The sequence below is a fragment of the Rutidosis leptorrhynchoides genome, chromosome 7, assembly GCF_046630445.1.
Source record: "Rutidosis leptorrhynchoides isolate AG116_Rl617_1_P2 chromosome 7, CSIRO_AGI_Rlap_v1, whole genome shotgun sequence".
Lineage (NCBI taxonomy): Eukaryota > Viridiplantae > Streptophyta > Magnoliopsida > Asterales > Asteraceae > Rutidosis > Rutidosis leptorrhynchoides.
The window spans coordinates 117,794,796-117,812,876 of NC_092339.1; positions in this window are offsets into that span (position 1 = coordinate 117,794,796).

The following is an 18,081-nucleotide window of genomic DNA, read 5'->3' on the forward strand; positions in this document are numbered from 1 at the left end:
GTGTCTATGGTTGTTCCAAATAATATATATAGATGGGTCGATATGATATGTCAAAACAGTTGCATACGTGTCTATGGTATCCCAAGATTACATAATATATTAGAATAAATGTATAATACAATATAAGTTAGCTAGGATATGATTAATATAAATTTGTTACCAATTTTCACGTAGCTACAACAAACAAAAAATATCCAATCTTGTTTTACCCATAACTTCTTCGTTTTAAATCCGTTTTGAGTGTTTTAAGTTGCTATAGTTTCATATTGAACTTAAATTTATGAATCTAAACAGAAAAAGTATAAGTTTATATTCGAAAATACAGGTTACAAGTCGTTTTTGTAAAGGTAGTCATTTCAGTCGAAAGAACGACGTCTAGATGACCATTTTGGAAAACATACTTCCACTTCGAGTTTAACCATGATTTTTGGATATAGTTTCATGTTCATAAGAAAAATCATTTTCCCAGAAGAAAAACTTTTAAATCAAAGTTTATCATAGTTTTTAATTAACTAACCCAAAACATCCCGCGGTGTTACTACGACGACGTATATCCGATTTTACGGTGTTTTTCGTATTTTTCGGTTTTAAATCATTAAGTTAGCATATCATATAGATATAGAACATGTGTTTAGTTGATTTTAAAAGTCAAGTTAGAAGGATTAACTTTTGTTTGCGAACAAGTTTAGAATTAACTAAACTATGTTCTAGTGATTTCAAGTTTAAACCTTCGAATAAGGTAGTTTTATATATATGAATCGAATGATGTTATGAACATCATTACTACCTCAGGTTTTGTGAATAAACCTACTGGAAATGAGAAAAATAGATCTAGTTTCAAAGGATCCTTGGATGGCTTGAAAGTTCTTGAAGCAGAATCATGACACGAAAACAAGTTCAAGTAAGATTTCCACTCGAAATAAGATTGTTATAGTTATAGAAATTGAATCAAAGTTTGAATATGATTATTATCTTGTATTAGAAAGATATCTTACTGTAAATAAGAAAGATTTCTTGAGGTTGGATGATCACTTTACAAGATTGAAAGTAAGCTAGCAAACTTGGAAGTATTCTTGATTTTATGAAACTAGAACTTATAGAATTTATGAAGAACACTTAGAACTTGAAGGTAGAATTTGAGAGAGATCAATTAGATGAAGAAAATTGAAGAATGAAAGTGTTTGTAGGTGTTTTTGGTCGTTGGTATATGGATTAGATATAAAGGATGTGTAATTTTGTTTACTTGTAAATAAGTCATGAATGATTACTAATATTTTTGTAATTTTATGAGATATTTCATGCTAGTTTCCAAATGATGGTTCCCACATGTGTTAGGTGACTCACATGGGCTGCTAAGAGCTGATCATTGGAGTGTATATACCAATAGTACATACATCTAAATGATGTGTATTGTACGAGTACGAATACGGGTGCATACGAGTAGAATTGTTGATGAAACTGAACGAGGATGTAATTGTAAGCATTTTTGTTAAGTAGAAGTATTTTGATAAGTGTATTGAAATCTTTCAAAAGTGTATGAATACATATTAAAACATTACATGTATATACATTTTAACTGAGTCGTTAAGTCATCGTTAGTCATTACATGTAAATGTTGATTTGAAACCTTTAAGTTAACGATCTTGTTAAATGTTGTTAACCCAATGTTTATTATATCTAATGAGATGTTAAATTATTATATTATCATGATATTATGATATATTAATATATCTTAATATGATATATATACATTTAAATGTCGTTACAACGTTAATCGTTACATATATGTCTCGTTTCGAAATCCTTAAGTTAGTAGTCTTGTTTTTACATATGTAGTTCATTGTTAATATACATAATGACATGTTTACTTATCATTTATCATGATTAAACATAGGGTAACAATATATTAATATGATTCATATGTAATTAGTAAGACGTTGTTATAACGATAATCGTTATATATATCGTTTCGAGTTTCTTAATTCAATAAACACAATTTTATGTATATAACTCATTGTTAAAATACCTAATGAGATACTTACTTATCATAATATCATGTTAACTATATATATAATCATATATATGTCATCATATAGTTTTTACAAGTTTTAACGTTCGTGAATCACCGGTCAACTTGGGTGGTCAATTGTCTATATGAAACCTATTTCAATTAATCAAGTCTTAACAAGTTTGATTGCTTAACATGTTGGAAATACTTAATCATGTAAATATCAATTTCATTTAATATATATAAACATGAAAAAGTTCGGGTCACTACATGTATGTGTATAATTGTTACACTCACTAAGCGTTAGCTTACCCTCTCGTTGTTTATCTTTTTTTAGGCTCCGGCGTGGACAAGGGTAAGGACATTATTTTGGATTAGAGATCCCGCTTTGTTGTTGGGGGACGCTTTTTGGATGTGTTAGCTTTTGGAGTTTGACCGAGACTTGGGTAGTTTAACCCCAAACACCATGCTCGTAGTGTCGTTTGGTATTTAAACTTTTTGTGGTCGAAACTCACGTTTTGTATTAAACTCGTAATTCGGGTCGATGTGGGCCCCACTTTGTAAAACTTATTTTATGTTTGAATCGTGTTAGTTTACATATTTGAATATGTTGCTAAAAGCGTTTTGTCTAATTACGTCGGAAAGGGGCCAATCGTTTTCGCAAAAATGGAAAAGTGGGACACGCCGTTTTGGAGCGCCGCTCCAGGCCAGGTGGCCCGCCGCGCCACTAGCTGAACAAACAAATTTTATTTTTTTTGTGATATTTTTCCGCGGATTCGATTGTGGTTTGGTTTGGGTCGTTACAATCTTAATGTGATATATATACATTTAAATGTCGTTACAACGATAATCGTTACATATATGTTTCGTTTCGAAACCCTTAAGTTAGTAGTCTTGTTTTACATATGTAGTTCATTGTTAATACACTTAATGATATGTTTACTTATCATTTATCATGATTAAACATAGTGTGTCAATATCTTAATATGATTCATATGTATTTAGTAAGACGTTGTTATAACGATAATTGTTATATATATCGTTTCGTGTTTCTTAATTTAATAGTCTCATTTTTTTGTATATAACTCATTGTTAAAATACTTAATGAGGTACATACTTATCATAATATCATGTTAACTATTTATATATATCCATATATATATCATTATGTAGTTTTTACGAATTTGTAACGTTCGTGAATCGCCGGTCAATTTGGGTGGTCAATTGTCTATATGAAACCTATTTCAATTAATCACGTCTTAACAAGTTTGATTGCTTAATATGTTGGAAATACTTAATCATGTAAATATCAATTTCATTTAATATATATAAACATTGAAAAGTTCGGGTCACTACATGAGCAGTAGCAGTGGCATGTGTTGTAGCAACAGGAAGATCAAGTTAATTAATAATAATCTGACAATTTTCTTATTAATGGTCAGGATGAGTTTAAAATTTGCTATAACATTAAATTTCAAAGGCTTAATCATTGTCTTGTGTATTATGGTTAGCATTTTTCGTTTTACCCGTGCGTTGCAAGTTTGGAGTCTTGTCAAAAATTAAATCAAGTCAAATTAATTGCTTCTAATAAATATAATCATTTTCTTTAGGAAGATAAATATAGACTATATATACCATTGATAGTTTATAAAGGTGAATATAGATACATTGTGAGAAGAAAAAAGAGTGACTATGATAATATTTCTTGTGTACATAATACATGAAAGACTATGGGCCTGTTTAGTAAGGGTTTTTTGGGCTGAGTTGACTGATTAACTTATTCGGTCAGCTTTCTAGAGTGTTTACTTGGGCATTATTTATTAATCTAATCTTGCTGATGCAATTTCCGGTACACCCCAAAAACTTGTGTACGATCCAGCCACTTTTCTAGGGTGTTTACTTTGTTTACTATCTCTATACAGGCAAAGATTCAAAAACAAGAATAATCATTTATAAACGTTATATTGATTTCGAAGAAGCTTTATTTTCGGGAAATTCGCCAAAATACATTTTTTTTAAAGTTTTCTTACAAAATACACCTTTTTACACTATTCGTTAGGCCATCATTTTGGTCGACCACCATACACCTTGGTCGACCACCTCATTTTTCAAGGTAGTCGACCAAACTTCATTCAGGTTCTGGTCGACTACCATATAAACATGGTCGACTACCACCTCATTTAAACATGGTCGACCACCAATACAAAAAATGAGATGGGCGACCAAATACTTGGTCGAGTATCAAAATATGTTTCAAAAATTTTGGATGACTGAAAGTGTTCTGAATATGGAGATGAGGTGATGATGTAAGCTATAGTTGCTTGGCACGTTGCTTGCTCAAAGGACATGTGGATGTTATGCAAAGTATTTGAGAAATTTAAGGTGGCAGAAGATATATGCCTTCATGTAAATCATTTAATCAATATTAATTTTGTTTTATAAAATGTTTTGAAAATGGTGTCCCGGTTAGTTTTCATCCAATTGACATTGAGTTAAAAAATGATAGTGCTTTAAGCATTGAAAACACCAAACTTTTTGAAAACATAGTTTAGTAGTCGACCAAACATGTGGTCGCCTGCGTTATTTTTTTGAATTGGTGGTCGACCATGTTTAAATGAGGTGGTAGTCGACCATGTTTACATAGTAGTCGACTAAGAACTTAATGAAGTTTGGTCGACCACCTTGAAAAATAAGGTGGTCGACCAATGTGTATGGTGGTCGACTAAAATGATGTTCTACCGAATGGTATATATTGCCAATTTTTTTTAGAAAAAAGTGTATATTGCTTGAATTTTTTTTAAAAAAGTGTATTTCTGTCAATTTCCCTTTATTTTCAATAATACTCAGTTTTTCACAAGTAACATAAGAGTGATTTTAAAGTATTGTCATTTAACAAGAATATTAACATAATAAATTACTCAATAGATATGGCTTCAAAAAGGAACTACTATATTTATTAATCATTTACACAATTTAGTTTTCATGTGTTCTTAGAAAATAGTATAATACTATGTTACATTTTAGCTTTATAATTTTAGCTTTATTATAAGTTTAAATTTTTTTTTTTTGTCGTATTAAATCTTTACCATTGCAATGTTACAATCATGACTTTTCACTTACATTATCACTTACATTATAGCTGTGCAACGCGGATAAAATAAATCTCGTTTATATATATATATATATATATATATATATATATATATATATATATATATATATATATATATACATATATATATATATATATATATACATATAAATCAGCTGTGTATTCATCCTCACAAAATACAATTTTTTCAGAATTTTGAATTAAATAAATCACTAATTTTATAGATCTGACACGCATCCCTGAAAAAACATGGATTAAATCAAACCACTATTTTCCCTATCTTCAAACCGTTCCTCTCCTAAATATTGAAAATACCCATCCTTCTCAATCCATCTCTGATTGAGAATTTTTAAACCCTAATTAAACCACGCGTCGCTTGATTTAATCTTCATCTTCAATCCATCTCCGATTCGTTGGTGTTTAACAATCAATCAATAGTCATGCGTCCCAATTGAAATCCTAAATAAACACAGTAGCGTAAAACCTACCTTCAACCAAAATCAAAGTGTTACGCCTGATAGGGTATGTCAGATCTCATCATTTTAATCATCGATTCTCATCGTTGATGTTAATTTGATCAAATTTCAGTTCAATATTTTCTGAATTTCTCATCTTCATCGTTGATCTTCAGGTTTGTTTGCTGATGATTTCTCCCTTCCTTCACCATCGTAGACACCTGCTTCAAATGGGTGAACAAAGGAGCTTCAAATGGGTGAATAAAGGTATGTCAATTGATGTCTTTTATCTCTTAGGTTTCGTGCTTTTCAAATTTCGCACATAACGTGTTCGAGGAAATGTCACATAGAATGAAATTATTAATTTATCTTAGATATGTATATGTGGTATGTAATCTTTTTATCAAGTTTAGATTTTTAGGGATACAAATCAATCGAATTTTGATACACATCAGTTGGATGTGAAATAAATTAAAATCAAGTCATCATCGAATCGTCTATGCAGGTATGCGTTCTTAATCTACTTATATATTTTAATTTTAATTTCAAATTATGATGAGATGTGAATCAATTTGAGGTTGAGACTGAAGAGTGCGGCATGTACCATTTGGTAACTACCGTTTGATGCTTTTATTAATTAGGTAATGGTGTTGTATGCGTTTGAGAATATGTTTTTTATCTGAGCTAACTTTCCGTTATTGTCTATAGGTGTAAAACATGGTAGTTATCCTGCTAACCAGTCTTGCTCCAAAGGTACATGGTAGTTAAATTAGTTTAGAATCTTAGATGGTTATTTGAGGATAGTGTGTTTCAGGAATGCCTATATGTGAAGCATTTGCACTGACGAGGTAAGCTATACTCTTTTGTCCTCAATTAATTTCACTATTTCTTCATCATACACCTTAATAGTATAAGATTTTTTGTGTTTAGTTTGATATTGGGTCCTGTTTTGTATAAGCCAAAATGGGTCGGGTTGACTGAAACATTTGTTGCTCAAAAATTTTGCACTTCTTATAGTATTCTGTGTGATTACAAAAATGATATTCTCTTATAAAAAATTGAATGGTTTAGAAGGTTATATACATTAGAAATACAATGTGAATAATCATCCACCCTTTACAGCTAACCTTTTTATCTCCGTTTGACTTTATGAATATAATGACCAATATTAACCCATTCGTCAGTTTGTACTTCTGTTATCTATATACCCGCTCGAACGTTTTAGTGTGTTGTCGTCTAGACTAGCAGTGTAGATATAGGTCGTGTATGTAAGATTTAATGGTTTTTTCGATTTTTGGTCTATCATTTGAACGGGTTCTAGAGTCACACGGGTGTTGACTTTTGTGGCTTTTGTTTGTTACTATGCTTCATATTAATTTACGTTGAATGCCATTCAAGTTTTGTGGTATCTCATCTGTTTGCTAAATTTTGTAATGCAACTGATGTGACTCAATGTTAACATATGTTGCTAATTTCATTATTTTGCATCTTTTGAACTATCTGGTGATGGTAATTTTTAGTTCCATTATAGTATAGGTGTCATATTCTGTCAACATATATGTTGCTACTCTCATCAAGTCAAGATTCATGTTTTTGTTCATGTGTGTTTTTTTGAGGATTTGCAGAAGCTTTGCCTGTAAAAGGCTTTCTTGTTAGTGTTTTTCACTTTTAAATTTAATTATTTGACCTGCATCCATTGCCAACAAAAGATCAGACCCTATTCCGTATGCCATTTCATTTTATACGTACCAGTACAAACCACAATGACAACACCACCCCACACAGATCAATCTGAAGTATCAAATGCAGCAAAAGGTAGCGCATCCCAACGTGTAGCCAAATGACTGATGTTTCTCCAAATTTCGAAAAACATAGCAGCTCAGCCAACAAGAAGAAGGATTAGTTCTTTAGAGTTCCGTAACACGACAACAGTTTTTTGACGCTTTAGTGTATACGTTTCACATCAAGGCTGCCACTATTGTTGAATGTAGCAAGTCCGCAACAGTTAAAACACTTTCCTGTATATTTTTAGCTTGTATATGTATATGGTGATATGAGTCTTGACTATATAGGTTAATGTGGGCAGTTTATCTGACTTCTTGCTAATTGCATTGTGTATGTAGCATTTATACTAAAAGTGGTCATTTTGACCAATTAACTTTTGAAGGATGACAATGTGGGTTATGGTAACGAATTATATACAAAAATTAGTTGAAAGGGAATGGGCTTTGTTCTTAGTCTTCGAATAAATCTCTGGACACATACGTATATAGTTTTTGAGGCAGTTGATCACACTAGCAAAATGGTGTGCTCTGATTGACAACAATTATTATTTTGTTAATTTTATATTTAGTTATTAATATGGTTTATTCATTTGTGTGACTAATTTGCTTTAAGCTATATCTAATAGATCATTTTTGCTTCTCATTGTTATATTAAAATGTTCCTTTTCTGTTGCAAAGATTATTAGAAAGTGAAGTTGGGCCTTTCACAAAATGAGAGAATACCATTGGTTGCAACTTAGGTGTAGTGATCCGAACTTTTTCATGTTTATATATATATATTAAATGAAATTGTTATTTACATGATTAAGTGTTTCCAACATATTAAGCAATCAAACTTGTTAAGACTTGATTAATTGAAATAGGTTTCATATAGACAATTGACCACCCAAGTTGACCGGTTATTCACGAACGTTAAAACTTGTAAAAACTATACGATGGCATATATATGGTTATATATATAGTTAACATGATTTTATTATAAGTATGTATCTCATTAGGTATTTTAACAATGAGTTATATACATAAAAATGAGACTATTAATTTAAGAAACTCGAAAACGATATATATAACGATTATCGTTATAACAACGTCTTACTAGGTACATATGAATCATATTAAGATATTGATACACTTGGTTAATTATGTTAAATGATAAGTAAATATATTATTAAGTGTATTAACAATGAAATACATATGTAAAAATAAGATTACTAACTTAATGATTTCGAAATGAGACATATATGTAACGATTATCGTTGTAACGACATTTAACTGTATATACATCATACTAAGATATATTATATATCATAATATCATGATAATATAACAATTTAACATCTCATTTGTTATAATAAACAATGGGTTAACAGCATTCAACAAGATCGTTAACCTAAAGGTTTCAAAACAACATTTACATGTAACGACTAACGATGACTTAACGACTCAGTTAAAATGTATATACATGTAGTGTTTTAATATGTATTCATACACTTTTTAAAGACTTCAAGACGCTTATCAAAATACTTCTACTTAACAAAAATGCTTACAATTACATCCTCGTTCAGTTTCATCAACAATTCTACTCGTATGCACCCGTATTCGTACTCGTACAATACACAGCTTTTAGATGTATGTACTATTGGTATATACACTCCAATGATCAGCTCTTAGCAGCCCATGTGAGTCACCTAACATATGTGGGAACCATCATTTGGCAACTAGCATGAAATATCTCATAAAATTACAAAAATATGAGTAATCATTCATGACTTATTTACATGAAAACAAAATTACATATCCTTTATATCTAATCCATACACCAACGACCAAAAACACCTACAAACACTTTCATTCTTCAATTTTATTCATCTAATTTATCTCTCTCAAGTTCTATCTTCAAGTTCTAAGTGTTCTTCATAATTTCTAAAAGTTCTAGTTTCATCAAAAAAAGAATACTTCCAAGATTGCAAGTTTACTTCCAAGTTTTCTAAATCCATTCCAAGTAATCATCCAAGATCAAGAAACCTTTGTTACTTACAGTAGGTTATCTTTCTAATACAAGGTAATAATCATATTCAAACTTTAATTCAATTTCTATAACTATAACAATCTTATTTCGAGTGGAAATCTTACTTGAAATTGTTTTCGTGTCATGATTCTGCTTCAAGAACTTTCAAGCCATCCAAGGATCCTTTGAAGATAGATCTATTTTTCTCATTTCCAGTAGGTTTATCCAAGGAACTTTAGGTAGTAATGATGTTCATAACATCATTCGATTCATACATATAAAGCTATCTTATTCGAAGGTTTAAACTTGTAATCACTAGAACATAGTTTAGTTAATTCTAAACTTGTTCGCAAATAAAAGTTAATCCTTCTAACTTGACTTTTAAAATCAACTAAACACATGTTCTATATTTATATGATATGCTAACTTAATGATTTAAAACCTGGAAACACGAAAAACACCGTAAAATCGGATTTACGCCGTCGTAGTAACACCGCGGGCTGTTTTGGGTTAGTTAATTAAAAAATATGATAAACTTTGATTTAAAAGTTGTTATTCTGGGAAAATGATTTTTATTATGAACATGAAACTATATCCAAAAATTATGGTTAAACTCAAAGTGGAAGTATGTTTTCTAAAATGGTCATCTAGACGTCGTTCTTTCGACTGAAATGACTACCTTTACAAAAACGACTTGTAACTTATTTTTTCGACTATAAACCTATACTTTTTCTGTTTAGATTCATAAAATAGAGTTCAATATGAAACCATATCAATTTGATTCACTCAAAACGGATTTAAAATGAAGAAGTTATGGGTAAAACAAGATCGGATAAATTTTCTCATTTTAGCTACGTGAAAATTGGTAACAAATCTATTCCAACCATAACTTAATCAACTTGTATTGTATATTATGTAATCTTGAGATACCATAGACACGTATACAATGTTTCGACCTATCATGTCGACACATCTATATATATTTCGGAACAACCATAGACACTATATGTGAATGTTGGAGTTAGCTATACAGGGTTGAGGTTGATTCCAAAATATATATAGTTTGAGTTGTGATCAATACTGAGATACGTATACACTGGGTCGTGGATTGATTCAAGATAATATTTATCGATTTATTTCTGTACATCTAACTGTGGACAACTAGTTGTAGGTTACTAACGAGGACATCTGACTTAATAAACTTAAAACATCAAAATATATTAAAAGTGTTGTAAATATATTTTGAACATACTTTGATATATATGTATATATTGTTATAGGTTCGTGAATCAACCAGTGGCCAAGTCTTACTTCCCGACGAAGTAAAAATCTGTGAAAGTGAGTTATAGTCCCACTTTTAAAATCTAATATTTTTGAGATGAGAATACATGCAGGTTTTATAAATGATTTACAAAATAGACACAAGTACGTGAAACTACATTCTATGGTTGAATTATCGAAATCGAATATGCCCCTTTTTATTAAGTCTGGTAATCTAAGAATTAGGGAACAGACACCCTAATTGACGTGAATCCTAAAGATAGATCTATTGGGCCTAACAAACCCCATCCAAAGTACCGGATGCTTTAGTACTTTGAAATTTATATCATATCCGAAGGGTGTCCCGGAATGATGGGGATATTCTTATATATGCATCTTGTTAATGTCGGTTACCAGGTGTTCACCATATGAATGATTTTTATCTCTATGTATGGGATGTGTATTGAAATATAAAATCTTGTGGTCTATTGTTACAATTTGATATATATAGGTTAAACCTATAACTCACCAACATTTTTGTTGACGTTTAAAGCATGTTTATTCTCAGGTGAATACTAAGAGCTTCCGCTGTTGCATACTAAAATAAGGACAAGATTTGGAGTCCATGTTTGTATGATATTGTGTAAAAACTGCATTCAAGAAACTGATTTCGATGTAACATATTTGTATTGTAAACCATTATGTAATGGTCGTGTGTAAACAGGATATTTTAGATTATCATTATTTGATAATCTACGTAAAGCTTTTTAAACCTTTATTTATGAAATAAAGGTTATGGTTTGTTCTAAAAAATGAATGCAGTCTTTGAAAAACGTCTCATATAGAGGTCAAAACCTCGCAACGAAATCAATTAATATGGAACGTTTTTAATCAATAAGAACGGGACATTTCATTAGGCGGGTCGGCAAATAGTGTAAAGTGTCGAGCCTAGGTTAGTTTCGGCATTGTATAAAAGTTTATTACATAGGTACATATTGTTCACAATGTACTCAGAGATTACTATAAACTTTGATGGTTGATTTAAACATAATTATAATTGGCATTATAATTCAACACATAATCACAACTAATTTTTTGCTATACACGATTTATCGAATGAAAGTTGCATTCGTGCAAAGAGGTCAATAATAAGTTAGACTCAAAATTTCAATTAGTTTTTTAGGCGTGAATATTTGAGGTTGTAAAGGCAAGTCGGGTCAGTTGGGTAAACGGGACAAAACATGTTTGAGCCGACTCATCTACAATCGTTGCCTATTTTTGACTCTATTTATAATTCGTAAAAAGAACTACAACCATAAAGTTACTTTGTAGTTACTTTTTTGTGTATCTATCTTTTAGTGACCAAGCTTTGGTTGTTTGTGTTTTTGGTGTCATTTGATTATGAGTGCTTAGTAATAATAAATCCACTTACATGTACAATTTGTAAAATTTAATCTTCACTTATATTTGTATTATGTATGTAGGTAATAAAAAGTTAGTTGAATGTGAATATTCACTCAACTAATTATGGGTAAACAAAACAAACATATTAGATACCTTTTTTTTTTTTTTTTTACAAAGAATCTGACCGAAAACATTCAATTTCTTAGAAGTTGTGTTGTTACACAACAAATTGTGCATTCAGGCTTTTGGTCTTATTCTGATCAAATAATGGCTTAAAAGCTTTGATGGATTTTGTTATAAGGATGAATATGGGCTACAATGATCAACCTACTGTGACTTAACATTACCTATATTAGTTTGTTAACTGTAAATTTACTTCTTTCAATGAACTTTTTTATATTATGTGTGTTATGGATTCAAACGTTTCAAACAACAAAATCGACTCAAGGCAAGCACAAAATGTTTATTGCGCTACCAATACAAGGAACATGCTTTTTATCTATTGCATGTTTACATGAATCAGTAACGTAAACTTGTGCTATGAAGAACTGTACGAAAACATATTTTGATATTTGAACCTTTTATTTATATTTATTCTTTGTCCATTACAAATTAAACGCACACCAATTATTAGGAAAATGCCCGAAAAATATTATATAATGTTTTCGGATGAGTACCCTCATAAATCTAGTCTAATATATATCTGTGCATTCTTATAACTGTCTATTAACATGATGTCATAAATACATCTTTTTCAAGCATATTAAATTAAATATTTTTTTAAAAAATAGAGAAAATTTTTGAGGCTCTTTGCTCATGTCATGGACACTTTTTAGTTGCATTTAAGAAAAATTAAACTAAAAAAACATACATAGCAAATTGTTGAGTCTGTACATTTAACATACCCCTTGAGACACAAAATTACAGAGCACGCTTGGTGGCTCTTGGTTCTAGAGTTTCTCCACTGCTTCATTCCATTTAACCTAATCATGAAATTAAAAAGTAAACCTACTCTTTCAAATTGATAAATTATTCATTATCTCACTTTTAAATTTCTGTGTATTTCATCTTCTTCTGTAAACTTTTTCTATATGAATTTCTCCTACAACAAATTAATTATCGTTGCCATCTAAGTTGATGTACAATTTCCGTTGCTAGATCAGAAAACACGAATGGAAGCTTTAAATCTGCTGAGAATTGAAGACGTCGAAGCTGTGAAGAAGGTTGATTTGTTTTTAATTTTAAGTTTTATTAAATGTTTGTTATGATGATTTTATATTATGGTTTTAATTCGTCAACTTACAAGGATTGAAATCGATATACACAGATCTACAAATATTTTTTTATTTATTTATCTCATCATCAATTATATTTTCATTTCTATATGATTTCTTATTTTTGATTTTGATTTAACTTTGCAGCCAACTTATATCTTAAAGATCTAAAGCCCACAAATATTTTGTCAAATGCTGATTGCAAAGTCAATGGATGGCCTTTTAAAAGGAGTTAAATCAACATTTTAAGTTAAAAGTTAGTGGTCCCAATTACTCCCATCATTTATTCAATCCACGATAAGGCATCCAAGAAATTTACCCAAGAAATTTTTGTGGTCCTAATAACTAGATTACAATGGATGCCATTTTAAAAGTTAGTGGTCCCAATATCTATGGTGTTATATGATCGCTCACTTAGCTTATATCGCATAGTCATGGATGACGTTTGCCAATTACTCACTTAGCTTATATCACGTAGTCATGTATCATGTTTTGCAGGTTATTTGAGCTGCATTTGGTATTTGAAGTTTCTTAGAAAGGATCACTTCTATAGAAGGTATAGTCAAGTGTGCTGTCGTTTATCATCTTCTATTTTCATCACCATGCTTTAAAGTGCCTATGATTATTGGTTTAACGATTCCAGCCTTGCAGAAGGTCAAATGTTAGGTAATTCACTAATTCTAATGGTAAAAAATAAATGGGTTTTGTTAGTTACCGTAAAAATTGGAACATGGATTGATGGTTAACACATGCACGTAAGTATGTAGTTTATTTAGTAAGTAAAGTTTTGGTAGTTAATTAGCTAGCAATGAAGTGGTCATTGTGTTGACCAAATTTTAAGCTAAGTGGATTCAAGTGGGGGTAACTTAGTTGGGAGTTTCTTTTTATATTTTTGAACGTGTGGTCATGTTTGGGTGGCTTATATATAGTCATGTTAATATCAATAATAAATTGTAGAGAAGTCATGAAAATGTAGTCTACGGAGTGTTTTGTTCTTTTATATATTCAATTCATATTTGTATATGTTTGAGTGTAATTTAAGTATGTTACAATAATTGTAAAGAAAGCAAGGAGGATGGAACGTGTATGTTCCAACATTATCCCGGTTCGCAAGAAGACCGACAAATAGCAATAGCGGAAAACTGTAGCATGTAGCAAAAAGCAGTTGAAGTAGCAGATATGATCACCATTGATTTGATCGTCAGAAAAGCAGAAGAAAAGCATGTAGCAATCTGATCAAAGAAGGAAGATCAGATGAAGCAGTAATAGCTGTGGCTGATTTGTGAGAAGGAAAAAATCATTAAGAAAGAAAGTAGTTTGGCAGAGCAGATTATCAGCAGATAACGGTACCAGCAGTTAACGCATCGATGCAGCAGGTGATCAAAAGAAAGTAGCAAGTAGCTTGCATTAGGGTTGATCAAATTTTGATCGCAGTTAGCATGTCAGCTAATGGTGTATCCTAGGAGATACACGCATAAAAACATCAGTTTCATACAAAAAACTCGATCAAAGAGCACAAGACATAATGAAATTTGGCAGTTTTCAGAGTTTGCCGCCCAGCATCCATCAGGCCGCCCAGCGTCAAGCGTAAGCCCTGCAGACAGCTTCTATGCATAAGCCCTTTAACTCAGCGCGTGAACGGCACACAGCCACGTCAGCACACGCCACCGACATTCCGGATACTTCACGTAACAGAACCATTCAGTGATTGACACGTGTATCCCGTGAATTTCGGACATTCTACGCCTATAAATAGACCCCCTGGGTCACCACATTTCACATCATTCTGATCTGAACTTCAGTCAGAGAGAAGTACACTTCCTTTCTCACACAGTTCTTTCTCACTCTAAAACAACATTAGCCGCTTAGCAGCAGTGCGCTAGACGGATCATTACAGATTGGTCCACAGATTGATTGAGGCCACCCCACAGATCTCATATCTGTGTTCCGGGTCTGCAGAGATTATTTCTCAAGGGCAAACAACAATCAACAGTATACGCCACACGCTGAGCAGCTAATTTTCTGTACTAGTACCTTACAGCCGCTATACGGAAAATCGTACTAACATCAGCAGTAGAATGACAGTCGGCAGAAAACAGCATGTTGCAGTAGCAAAATTTTTTTTCGCAGTCAAGATCCTAAGAGGCTCAGTCAAGACCATTATTATAATTACGGGGATAAATGTTAGGTAATTCTAATGGTAAAAAATAAAATGGGTTATGTTAGTTACCGACTTACCGTCAAATTTGGAACATGGGTTGATGGTTAATACATGCACGTAAGTATGTAGTTTAGTAAGTAAAGTTTTGGTAGTTAATTAGCTAGCAATGAAGTGGTCATTGTGGTGACCGAATTTTAAGCTAAGTCGAGTTAAGTGGGTAACTTAGTTGGAAGTTTCTTTTTATATTTTTAAACGTGTGGCCATGTTTGCATGTATTGGCTTATATATAGTCATGTTAATATCAATAATAAAATGCAGAGAAGTCATGAAAATGTAGTCTACGGAGTGTTTTGTTCTTTCATATATTTAATTCATATTTGTATATGTTTGAGTGTAATTTAAGTATGTTACAATAATTCTTAAGAAAGCAAGGAAGATGGAACGTGTATGTTCCAACAAGTTTGAGGTCAGGTTTCCTATGTATAATATATCCTCATTTAATTTTTATAATTTTAGCTGTTATGGACATGACTTATAGGCTGTTAGCAGTGTTTCGAAGTTTGCTATTATGATTCAAACACGAGCTTCGGTGCCGTCATCATGCATGTATAATTTTACACAAATTCTACTTGTGCGGTTCTTCTTTTAACAATTTCTTAAGAAACCCTGGCGATGATGATGGTTTTGAACATTGTGATGTTCTAATGAAGAAAAGGTCACTCATAAAAGAGTAAAATCCCTCTTGCCATGTAAGCGATATCCATTCTTGTCATGTACATTACTTTGTGAAGTATACTATATTATTTATCAAAAGGAAATGAGATGGATTTGCTAAAAGGTATGTCTAACCATTTTTCTAAATTTGTAAAAATATAGTTTGACTTTTCTTATGCTTAAGAACAGATTTGGTGTCATTTGGATTAAGGGATTTAGATGTATGATGTTACTTCTTTTGCTATATTTGTTATTTCTATGATAAGCAAACATTATAGTGGTTCCATTCATGCAACTACTATACTAATGGCTAGAAGAACTCCCAAACCATTCATTTTGCTTCTTTCTTGAAAAACAAACAACGGAGTTAAAAATGCTTTCCTTGTATGAAAAAATCACGAGGTATATTTTCTATTTGCCTGAATTTATGTAGTATATTACTATCTAATCTTTTTTTTTGGATAAAGATATTACTATCTAATCTTGTGTGTTACTATATGCAATGAAATTTTGTTTGACGATACCTATTTGTAAAAACTGCATCTCTTTGATGCTTTTGATTATATATTTTATATAGTCTAGGCATGATTTTGATATTGTGCAGGTGTTTTTTTTTTTTTTTTTTTTTTTTTTTTTTATTATATTTAATTATAATTATAATTATCAGCATAATTACACGGGTGTTAACAGAGAACGAAACTTGGGCTTAACAAAACATGACCCATATATACAAAATTCTAAGCTAATACTCTTGAAGCTGTTTGTTTTAGTACTCCGTATGTCTTTTGAATAATTTTAACACCATTCATTTACTATGTCAAGATCAATCACCATCTTAAGTCAAGATCAATCACCATCTTATGTCATACACATAAGTTATTGCATAAAATTGAACGTACTGTTGTCAATTATTTTAAACTTTTATATATTTTGTATTAATAATAATAATAATAATAATAATATAATAATAATAATAATAATTCCGTGAATTCACGGGGTTTTTACTGTAGCGAGAAGCTTCCACGTGTCATAGTTGAACATCATGTATTTGTATGGGCCGTGCAAGATATCTGTATCAGCCCACTAAATATCTTGACATAGGCCCATCAACGAATGTACCCCCAATTGTTTATTGTTTGATCAATATTATTATAAGGGAGGTGATTCTCGGATTTCTCGCACACCACTTTTTAATCTATGTACACTTAATTACATATTATATCCTTAATTATTTATACTTACAATAATAATATAAGGTCAACTCTCCAGATTAATTAAGGGCATAACTGTGAGTTTATGAGACAAAAATTTAAATGTATAAAAAAATAGTGTGTGAGGATCTTCTGTTATTATAATTATAATAATTAAATTAAATTATATAATATATAATACTCCATATAACATAGAGAAATTGTAACTCTCATGTGCATTATGCACGTCAATAACATTACTAGTATAATAAGAAGAGCTTTTATCATATATTCCCTTCTTAAACATGAAAATTTCATATTTACCCACGTATAGTAATTAATCACACATAAGCCCAACTTAAATAGTTAATTCCAATAAATATCCATGAATCAATCCACGCATAAAATAAAACCTAAAAAGCTTAATAAACCTTATTTTCTTTACGTGGCAAGGGTGTCTTCCGCATATCACGTTAGTGGGAGAGGGGGTTGTACCGCCCATGCACTCGGATTAGGCCTGGTTTCCTCCTGGACAGCAGTTGGGAGCGGGTTATGCAACTGCGGAAGATAAACGCGTGAGTGGTTTAGTCCCCCGGATCATCTCAAACTGCTGTTAAAAATAATATTAGTGGGTCGTGTTCAATATATCATACATCTTGTATTTGTATGGATTTTTATTTAATACAGTCGTGTTCTGATTAGTATGTGAAA